This window comes from Mytilus galloprovincialis, chromosome 3, assembly GCF_965363235.1.
Source record: "Mytilus galloprovincialis chromosome 3, xbMytGall1.hap1.1, whole genome shotgun sequence".
Classification (NCBI taxonomy): Eukaryota; Metazoa; Mollusca; class Bivalvia; order Mytilida; family Mytilidae; genus Mytilus; species Mytilus galloprovincialis.
This window is the reverse complement of record NC_134840.1, coordinates 47,134,077-47,144,948: the sequence shown is the minus strand read 5'-3', so window position 1 is coordinate 47,144,948 and position 10,872 is coordinate 47,134,077. Positions and strand designations below refer to the sequence as shown.

At 32.5% G+C, this 10,872-nt stretch overlaps 1 long non-coding RNA gene across 2 annotated transcripts; it reads left to right on the top strand.

The window, feature by feature from the left end:
* Positions 1-708: 708 nt before the first annotated feature.
* On the top strand, positions 709-7,301 carry LOC143068146 (uncharacterized). Of its 2 annotated transcripts, none has more exons than XR_012976122.1 (4): positions 709-828; positions 2,294-2,434; positions 3,349-3,486; positions 6,992-7,301. It is a non-coding gene; the product is annotated as an uncharacterized LOC143068146 (long non-coding RNA). The 2 variants fall into 2 exon arrangements; XR_012976121.1 differs by having other exon boundaries at positions 6,592-7,301.
* The last annotated feature ends 3,571 nt before the right edge of the window (positions 7,302-10,872 follow it).

The window sequence follows — 10,872 nt, the reverse complement described above, 5'->3', positions numbered from 1 at the left end:
ACCGGACAATCGGACAAGCGTTATTGTCGAGGCCTGTGAATTAAATGAATTTAAAGGGTATTGGCCCTACCTAACTGCTTAGATTTCCTATGGTGTGTTTATATATACATATATTCAAAAGGATTATTAATTGGCACTACCTTTTTCCAATGGCAGTTGGTCTGATTTTCATTGGATTGATTAATACATCCTTAATATGCATGAAATGTTTGCCACTGAACATTTATCAAACAACAAACTAACAATCTCTACATGGTGTATATGTTGTAACTTGCAATTTTTGATATTTTCATTTTTGTATTAGATTTTGATTTAATTTATTAGAGGCGGATTTAGGGGGGGCCCAGGGGGCCCGGGCCCCCCCTTTTTGGGAAAAAACTTGGTTGCTTATATAGGGAATCACTGAAGCGTGACTCGAGCGGGCCCCCTCTTAGGTCAGTCAGTGGGCCCCACTTATGAAAATTTCTGGATCCTCCACTGTATTACTTGAAAAGTTTGATACAGTTAATTCTAAGTATTTATTGAGTAGTTTTTAAGTCATGCATCAGTGGTTATATTTATTGTAGGATTTTGTCATGGCTCAGTGAGTTTTGAAAGATTGGTTATAACTCTCTAGGTTTTACTAGTTTGTGTTATGAAAACTCTGTTCTGTATGATCATTGGATAATTAAGTCATATGTCTATTTTGGAGGGAAATTCTATTGTTAGTTAGAATTGGATTTATTTTGAACTGAGTAGTGTATGCTGTCAATGTGTCAATTCGTTCTATGAAATAATTTGTATTTATATTTGGTGGACAGCTTAATTTAATTTTTATAAAAACATAAGGTCAGTATTCTCAACTTCTTCTTCTTTTGATCTATATATATAAACAATACTGTGCATTCATTTATTTTCATGGGTATCAATTTTTTTCAAGGATTGAGGAAAACTTACATTTTCGTGGATATTTAATTCGTGGTTTTGCCAATCTCTGCATACAAAGTGGGTTAACGCACTGACTGCCACGCAGGCGACCAGGTTTCGAATCCTGGTGGTGACGATATAAATTCGTAGAGTCGATACATGCTCTCCAGTTACACTACGAATAAAAATAAATCCACAGCATATTTCATTGACATCAAATGAGTATACATACTGTTCGCTGGTGGCTTTGAAAGGCTTTGTAAGGTTTTTTGTTTTTCAGAAGTTGTGTATACTGCCAGGTGTTGATATATGGTTAAGCGTGGAATATTTGGATGTTCACTAGGTCCTTTATGGTGTTATTTGGTTCTGATGTGATATCCGACTGAAATTGATCATGAATGACTTTTTCAATGATGGCAGTTATGAGGTTACCATCTTTTTTGAGAGCTGGGATACATGATTTGTCTGTTCTTATTGATTTTATAAACTGGAAGAGTTTTAGACTATATTCCAGTCAAAATTTTGATGGGACATATTATAGTATACAAATGTCCAGTCGCCGGCCTTCTGACTAACTGTCTGTCTGTCTGAAATTATACCAAAAGTTTTTCGTACCACAAAGGGATAGGATTGTTTATGGGGGTTATGGCTCAAACCATTTAGGAATTGGGGGCAAAAAAGGGGAAATACAAGGGTTTCCTGGTTAATGGACAATAAAGACATTTTTAAAGCAGTGTAAGGGAGTTAATCCAATCAATTTGCAACAGCATAGTGAACAGCAGTAAAAGCAAAATATTAAATATAAATTCAATTCCAAGTTCTTTGACTACAGTTATTCTATTTCACAAACCTATAATGTGTCAAATATTTAATTGCAATCCAAATTCAGACCTGTATCAATTATTAGTGCTAATATTGTGTCCATTTTTGTCCCAACTGTTTGCTCAGCGAAGCAATTTATTATTAGGTGGTCTGTCCTTTCTATATACACTAAACAGTTATTGCAGATTCATTAATATTCGTTGCATACTAATTTTCACGGATTTCGTTGGTACAGGGCAAATAAAATATAAAAAAGAAGAACATTTGTCCTTTTAAGAAAATACATCAAATAAAATGTCCAGTGGCAAATATAACAAGAAGAATAGAGCTCACATTCATGTATCTGTCTAGAGAACAATTAACAGTTTAACCAATCAAATTTGGGTAAAGTTTTTGAACTGGTTGGCAAAACTTACTGAAAACGTCTAATCTATGGGAGCAACATTGCTAGATCAAAAAAATTCCCAACAAAACTTTAGGGAAGGTATGGGTACAGTAAACACACATATTTTTTGTTTGCAATATATTTTCTGGAATAATTTTAATATTAAATGTTTCTTTTCAGTACTTTGACACTTAGTAACAAACCTAGTCATCTAAAATCTAAATTGGTAGTCAGATGCATCTAGGAAAGCAAGACAGTATATCAACTTCATTTCACAAACATGTTGATTTTCCCTTGATACAGTAGACCAAGTGAATACAGGTATAGTCAAATAGTTTATTACAAAACTTAATCAATTTTTCTTTTTACCATCCGGATTACTAGCAGGTTAAATATCTGATAATATGTTGTACTATATGTATATTAACAATTAGATTGTAAGTTTCTGTGGTGATCTAAACTAAATATACCTATAAAAAAAAAATTCATAAATGTTTCATTTGTGTTTGAGACCAAAAGCTTCTGGATTTGTTTTTTGATGATGAATTTCTCTAAAAATTCTTTTTGATAAATTTTTCTCAGATTTGACTACTATTATGATTTGGACATTAAAGTATACAGCGGTATTCATCTTTGATAGACCTAGTGCTACAGTTTAATAGGTAAACAAAGAATATGCACACAGGAATATCCATCCAGAACACAAAGTCAGTACATAGACAGCATAAATAAACAAACAAAAGAAAGGAAAAGTGCTTTTATTGCTGTTCTTCATCTTATACATAATCAATTTGCACAAAATTTATCATTTTCACTCAAAAGTTTGAATGAGTTTAAAAAAAAAATTAAATGTATGAAAATATACTTTTTGTTGCTATTGATATACAAGTCATTTATACAGACATACATTTTATCAATGAAAGTTATTATTATAAGTTATAATAAGGTAAGTTTTTAGCCTGAAGGGGCCAAGAAAGCTTTTCTCATCACTTGGCATCCGTCGTTGTCGTCTGTAGTCTGTGCCTCTGTGGTCGTTAATTCTTACAAAAAATCTTCTCCTCTGAAAATACTGGGCCAAATTGAACCAAACTTGACCACAATCATCATTGGGGTATCTAGTTTTTAAAATGTGTCCGGTGACCCGGCCAACCAACCAAAATTTATAAAGAATGATAAAAAATATAGAGTTTTAAGTTCCATTCTTTCATATTTATTAAAAAGAAATGATGTTTTAGAGGAGCCAACAACTGAGCAGAGAGCAGAAGAGAGATTGATGACCTTGAAGAGTAAGCAATGTGAACAGTAAGACAGCTGTTAAGTATATCTGGGGTTACCAAATATTATGGTAAGAACCTCATCTATAATCAAACTTGGTAAGTATTCTTTTTGTTGGCTAGATATTATGCATCATTATTAAAAAAAAGGGGGGTGTAGGGTATAAATCAACAAGGCAGCTACCCAATGAAAATAAATAACCAAAGACATCTAAAGGTCTTCAACTATAGACTGATGTTTATACAATACATGAACTTGTAAGTCATCCAAAGTCTAAATAAACTCATCATAGATACCAGGACTAAATTTAGTATATACGCCGACACGCATTTTGTCTACAAAAGACAAAATTGACTCTCGAATCTAAAAAAGTTAAATAGACCAAATAAATTACGAAGTTGAAGAGCATTGAGGACCAAAATACCTAAAAGTTTTGCCAAATACAGCTAAGGTAATCTATGCCTGAGGTAGTAAAGCCTTAGTATTTCAAAAAAATCAAAAATTGTAAACAGTGAATTTATAAATATAACCATATCAATGACAATTCATGTCAGCACAAAAAGTAAAAGATTTGTGAATAAAATGAACAGACTAACAAATAACTTACATACACACCAATACCTGACCTAAGCACATGAGCATGTTGCAGGGTGAAACATTTTTATATAAAGCCCACCTTTTTTGTGTTTTGCTAACCAAACTACAAAATTTCATACAGAAAACTTTTCAAATTGATGGGTTTCAAATTTTGAATAAGCTAATTTGTTAATCTTTTTAAAAAAAATGCCAGATGCAATTAACAAACTACAAAATATTTGGAAATCTTGACTCCCCCGTAAGAGAAAAATGTCACTCTTATTATTGAGGAAAATGGCCACTACCCCAATGGTCCTTAAAATTAATTCAGTTGCTCTGGTCATTTTTCAAAATTTAACAAGTGAATGGAGTTGTTTTGATGAAGCTTACCTTTAATCAATGGGAGATAACTGTGACCCCATGGATCAGAATTCTGAAAACTTATCCTGAAATCCTGGGCTTAAAAACTCGAAATCCTGAGGTCCCGAATTTAAATAAATTTAAATCTCAACATCTCGAAATTCGAAAAAAGAATTCCCGGATCTTGAAACGGTCAATCTCGACATCCCGAGCTTAAAAACACCCGGAGTCCCGATAAAGGTCCTATCCCCCCTCATATCTATAATTGATAACTAAGATAAAAGAAATACAGAAATTGTTTACATTAAATTGCCTTTTGCCATGTTTACATCAACAAAAGATTTTTTTTTTCATTTTCCAAAATAAATTCCAAGGCTAAGATGTAGGATGCCATTCTTCTAACAAATACCACAGCATGGAGACCCAAATCAGCACACTAAAATGTCCAATGTGTGTCCTACATCTTGAAATAAATATCATTTTATAAATGTTCAAATATCTTCAAAAACATTTAATATTAGTTTTTTTTTACTCATTTCTACTCTGTTGAGACTATTTCACTAGCACTGCACTTTGACTTTGACTAAGACAAACAAAATGTTTATTGAAGTTGAATGGCCTTAGTGATGACTTGGTTGAGGTCATGGAAAGCATTTTGTCATTGTTGGTTGTTTCATGGGCTTTGACCTCTTGAGTCATAAAGACCTTATGACTATGTTAGTTCTATTGAAATGTTCAATGCATTGTCAATGCTAAACATTTGATTGACTTTGACTGATTTTTTTTTAGTTTCTGAAGAGTATAAATGAGTTTGAACAAAGAGCAGCATAACTTTTTCTGCATGATAAGAAGATTTGATTTTAATATTTTCACCAAATTTACTGATGATAGCAAGGCTTATGGTTTGTGCAATATTAGAATATGTTTTTTTCACAAGGAGCTTGTCACTTTCACTCTAAAAACATTAAAGATACCATCAAATTTGTAAAGCTATGCTTAAGGTTTGATGTGTTATACACATAGGAGCTTGAAATTGTTAAAAAAAAATTACTTAATTATCTTGTGTATTTGTGTCAGCTTCCATTCACTTTTTAAAAGTTTGAAAAAATACATTAAGAGGCATTTATTAACATAAATTAAAGTAGAATAATGAAGTAATGACCTTCAATTAGCAAGTAGATATAGGAAGATGTAGTGTGAGTGCCAATGAGACGAACTCTCCATCCAAATAACAATTTATAAAAGTAAACCATTATAGGTCAATGAACGTCCTTCAACATAGAGCCTTCGCTCACACTGAACAACAAGCTATAAAGGGCCCCAAAATTACTAGTGTAAAACCATTCAAACGGGAAAACTAACGGGTAGCAGTCTGTTTAGTTAAATTTTGTAAAAATAAGCTAAAAACATTGCTAATTTATTATTTTTTTCCAAGACTATAATTTAACCTCATTTTGGTCTGTATGCATGGAACATTTAATAGGTACCGTTGTAGTAGAAGGTTGCTCAGCTTGGTCAGATAATAAAAAGAACAGAATGTCAAACTAAAAAAATGAAACAAGGGAGCCACCGCACACAACAGGTTTGGTGACTGGTTTTTCCAACAAAAAATACAAATCTTATACAAAATTGAAAATAATGTCAGAGACAACAACCCAACCAAAGAGCAGAAAACAGCCGTAGGCCACTAATGGCTCTTCAACTCAACCAGAAAACTCAGCATCAGGAGGCAGGCTTCAGCAGGCCCTACACAAAAATGTGTACTAGTTCAGTAAAAGTGGATGTCATACTAAACTCAAAAACATAAATGAACTAAAACTAAAAAAACATACAAGACTAACAAAGGCCAGAGGGTTCTAACTAGAGACAGGTGCATAAATACAGTGGGTTAAACAGGTTTGAGAGATCTCAACCCACACCTATACCTCTAGGAGCCAACATAGAAAAAACAATTCACACAGTAAAACTCAATTAAAAAGAAGTCTGTGTCCCATGTCAGAAAAGGTAACATAAGAAACAGACTAACTAAGCCAAATGGCAATAGTTTTGGTACTTTTACAGCAGTTACAATGCTAAATTTCATGGAAAAATAAAGTAAAAAAAAAGTTAATTAAAAAAAACCAACAAATTTTGAATTTTACTTGAAAATAGAATAAAGTTTAATTGATTTTTTTCTTATATGCCCGTATGTAATGTTGTATATTTATTTATGTTTCATTTCAGAGTTCACCAACAGATGTTTAATTTTATAATTTTGAATTTTGCAGATTGCAGCAGGGGGATGTTACAGTCATAGACCTTGAATAGACTCCGTTGTACTAGACCAGGGAGGGTAGCGCATAGTTTCCGCAGCACTATACAATAGTAACAAGATCACTCTACCATGAGCTTGTTAAAGGGCCCGTTTGATGAAAGTGACACCAACGTTCTCCAAAACACTACAGATTTTTTTTGCAGATGCAGCCGAGAGGATGTTTCAGTCATGCAACGTTCTCAAACACTAATAATTTACAATTTTTTTTTGTTTTAGATGCAACCTCAGTCATAGACCCTAGAGTATGGCTATGTTGTAACAGATGAAGAAAAGTGGCATATAGATTTCTGTATGTCCATTTCTTTGTATAAAAGTGATAAATTACTAATCTTTCTTATTTATATCCATTTCAGAGTTCTTACAAAGATGTATAGGTATACAATATTTATTATTTTTGTCTTTTTGTGTGTTTTTGTCAATGAGAGAAAACATACAGAACAAATCAATCCGAAGTATTTTAAAACTGGTGTAATTTGAGACATAACACCCTGGAACACAAAAAATATCCTACCTCACAAAATTAAACACAACATCTTATTTTCACCTTTTTTCATTGAAGCAGCATACACAGTGTAATCAAGAATGTATGCATGTCCTTGAACATCTAGAAATAGAATATCTCTAATAGTAAACAGTCCGGTATAATGATCAACAAGAGCTTCACTAAAAATAAAGTTAATTTAAAAAAATATATATTTAATTTTGAAATTTACCTCAAAGAAAATAAATAAAGTTTAATTGATTTTATTCTTATATATGTGTAATGTTGTATATGTATTTATGTTTCTTTTCAGAGTTCACCAACATGTTTAATTTTATAATTTTGAATTTTGCAGATTGCAGCAGGGGGATGTTACAGTCATAGACCTTGAATAGACTCCGTTGTACTAGACCAGGGAGGGTAGCGCATAGTTTCCGCAGCACTATACAATAGTAACAAGATCACTCTACCATGAGCTTGTTAAAGGGCCCGTTTGATGAAAGTGACACCAACGTTCTCCAAAACACTACAGATTTTTTTTGCAGATGCAGCCGAGAGGATGTTTCAGTCATGCAACGTTCTCAAACACTAATAATTTACAATTTTTTTTTGTTTTAGATGCAACCTCAGTCATAGACCCTAGAGTATGGCTATGTTGTAACAGATGAAGAAAAGTGGCATATAGATTTCTGTATGTCCATTTCTTTGTATAAAAGTGATAAATTACTAATCTTTCTTATTTATATCCATTTCAGAGTTCTTACAAAGATGTTAAGGTATACAATATTTATTATTTTTGTCTTTTTGTGTGTTTTTGTCAATGAGAGAAAACATACAGAACAAATCAATCCGAAGTATTTTAAAACTGGTGTAATTTGAGACATAACACCCTGGAACACAAAAAATATCCTACCTCACAAAATTAAACACAACATCTTATTTTCACCTTTTTTCATTGAAGCAGCATACACAGTGTAATCAAGAATGTATGCATGTCCTTGAACATCTAGAAATAGAATATCTCTAATAGTAAACAGTCCGGTATAATGATCAACAAGAGCTTCACTAAAAATAAAGTTAATTTAAAAAAATATATATTTAATTTTGAAATTTACCTCAAAGAAAATAAATAAAGTTTAATTGATTTTATTCTTATATATGTGTAATGTTGTATATGTATTTATGTTTCTTTTCAGAGTTCACCAACAGATGTTTAATTTTATAATTTTGAATTTTGCAGATTGCAGCAGGGGGATGTTACAGTCATAGACCTTGAATAGACTCCGTTGTACTAGACCAGGGAGGGTAGCGCATAGTTTCCGCAGCACTATACAATAGTAACAAGATCACTCTACCATGAGCTTGTTAAAGGGCCCGTTTGATGAAAGTGACACCAACGTTCTCCAACACACTACAGATTTTTTTTTACAGATGCAGCCAAGAGGATGTTTCAGTCATGGACCCATTTGATGGAAATGACACCAACGTTCTCCAACACTAATAATTTACATTTTTTTTTGTTGTAGATGCAACCTCATCCATAGACCCAGAGTATGGCTATGTTGTAACAGATGAAGAAAAGTGGCATATAGATTTCTGTATGTCCTTTTCTTTGATGGAAGTGATAAATTACTAATCGCTCTTCTTCATATCCATTTCAGAGTTCTTACAAAGATGTATAGGTATACAGTATTTATTATTTCTGTCTTTTTGTGTATTTTTGTCAATGAGATAAAACACACAGAAAAAATCAATCAGAAGTATTAACTGGTGTACAAATTTGGAGGAACACTAGAAATATCCTACCTCACAAAATATAACACACCAGACACATTAACTTTCACCCTTTTTCAATGAAGCAGCACACACAGTGTAATCAAGAAGTTATTCATGTCCTGGAACATCTAGGAATAGCATATCGCTAATAGCATTTCTACAATTATCCTAAAAATTCAAACAGTCGGGTACAATGATAAACTAGAGATACACAAAAAAGGAATATACCAAAGGGCCAATATTAAACCATGTGGTGAAAAAAGACAAGACAACACATAACCAAAAGAAATGACAGAAAATTGTCTACACTGATAACAGAATATTGTACAGCAACAACCCAACCAAAGACCTGAGAGCACCAAGCACCAATCCAACCAAAGACCAGGGATGATCTCCAGCACCGAGCACCAACCAAAACAAAGAACAGGCATGAACTAGGGCAAAGAACACCAACCCAACCGAAGACCTGAGAGGTTTTCAGGCACCATGCACCAACCAAACTAAAGAGCCAGGGATGATCTCAGGCACCAAGCACCAACCTTTCCAAAGACCAGGGATGATTCCGGCACAACACACCAACCTTACCAAAGACCAGGGATGATTCAGGCACAACACACCAACCTTACCAAAGACCAGGAATGATCTCAGACACCAAGCACCAACAAAAAAAAAAGGGTGATCTCAGGCACCACAGAATGGTAGCAAGTATTTGATATGTTAACTTATTTACTAATTGTTTAAGTTAAATGGTTTTTTTTTCATTCTTTGCTCCATTTTTTATGTGTTTTTTCATCTCTTTCTTCAAAATGTTTTACTTAATATAATAAGAAAATAATTTCTTGAATAGAAAAAAAAATTGGAAATGTTAATTTACTTTAATCAATGAATGAAAAAAGAAAAGTTCAAACCTTTTTCATGCATAACCAAATTATTAAATGTGTTAAATAAAAGATTATAAATAACAATTTTCTATATTTTTTGGAGTAAATTAAGATATGCTTCTATGAATTTTTACAATTGAACTGTTCCAAAATTTAATAATGTATCTTTTTTTCACAGAAATCTAAGGTAAAATAACAAATAATGACTCGGGTTTACATTAAAACACTGATATCTTGAATGACAGTAGCATAGGTGGATCCAGGGAGCCTTGCCCCCCCCCCCCCCCCCACCCTTTTGTGGGAAGATTATATAAGGAATCACTGTAGCATGACTGGAGCGGACCCCCTCATGAAAAATTCTGGATTCGCCACTGAGTAGTGAAATAAAAATTCACTTAATTAGAAGGGGAGGTAACTCGTATGAAATGAGGGTTTCGATACGATATGGTATTTCAACTAAGTGATGCAATTTTGCTCTAAATTTGTGAAGTAAAATTCAGGTACACTATGCCAAGATCAAAATTCATGTATATTTTACTGTTGGGAAAGTTGAGGGGGTACATTATTAAACCTAGGGTATTTTATTATTAATATATACTGCTTAAATGTGATGCTATCTGAATTGAAATCAGTTTGCCCAGGTGAAAAAGCCTCCTCCACTATTTTATGGAAGAAGCATTTAGTAATTGGGAAAATGTGATTGAATTTGATTCTGAATTTCTAAATTTAGTTAATATTTATATATAAAACAAAATCATTTATGATTATCACAAATATTCACCATCAAAATTTTTAACAATGTTTCTTGATTATGATGAGCCATTTTTAATTATAAAAGTTTTCCTCATGTTATTTATTACAGAAGCCAAATGATCATTTGATTAATACAATGTAATAGCAAAACACCTTCTTCTTTATTCTCATAATTAAAAAAATATCGAGATAAATATGCCAATATAAATCCAAGTGGTACTTATTACATTCTTGTCGGTGGATTCTTGAATAAGTTTCATTTAATATTTAAAACTTACCAAATAGTATTTTCCTTTATAACATATTCAGTTTGAATACATAGATGACAGTATTTTTAGTTAGC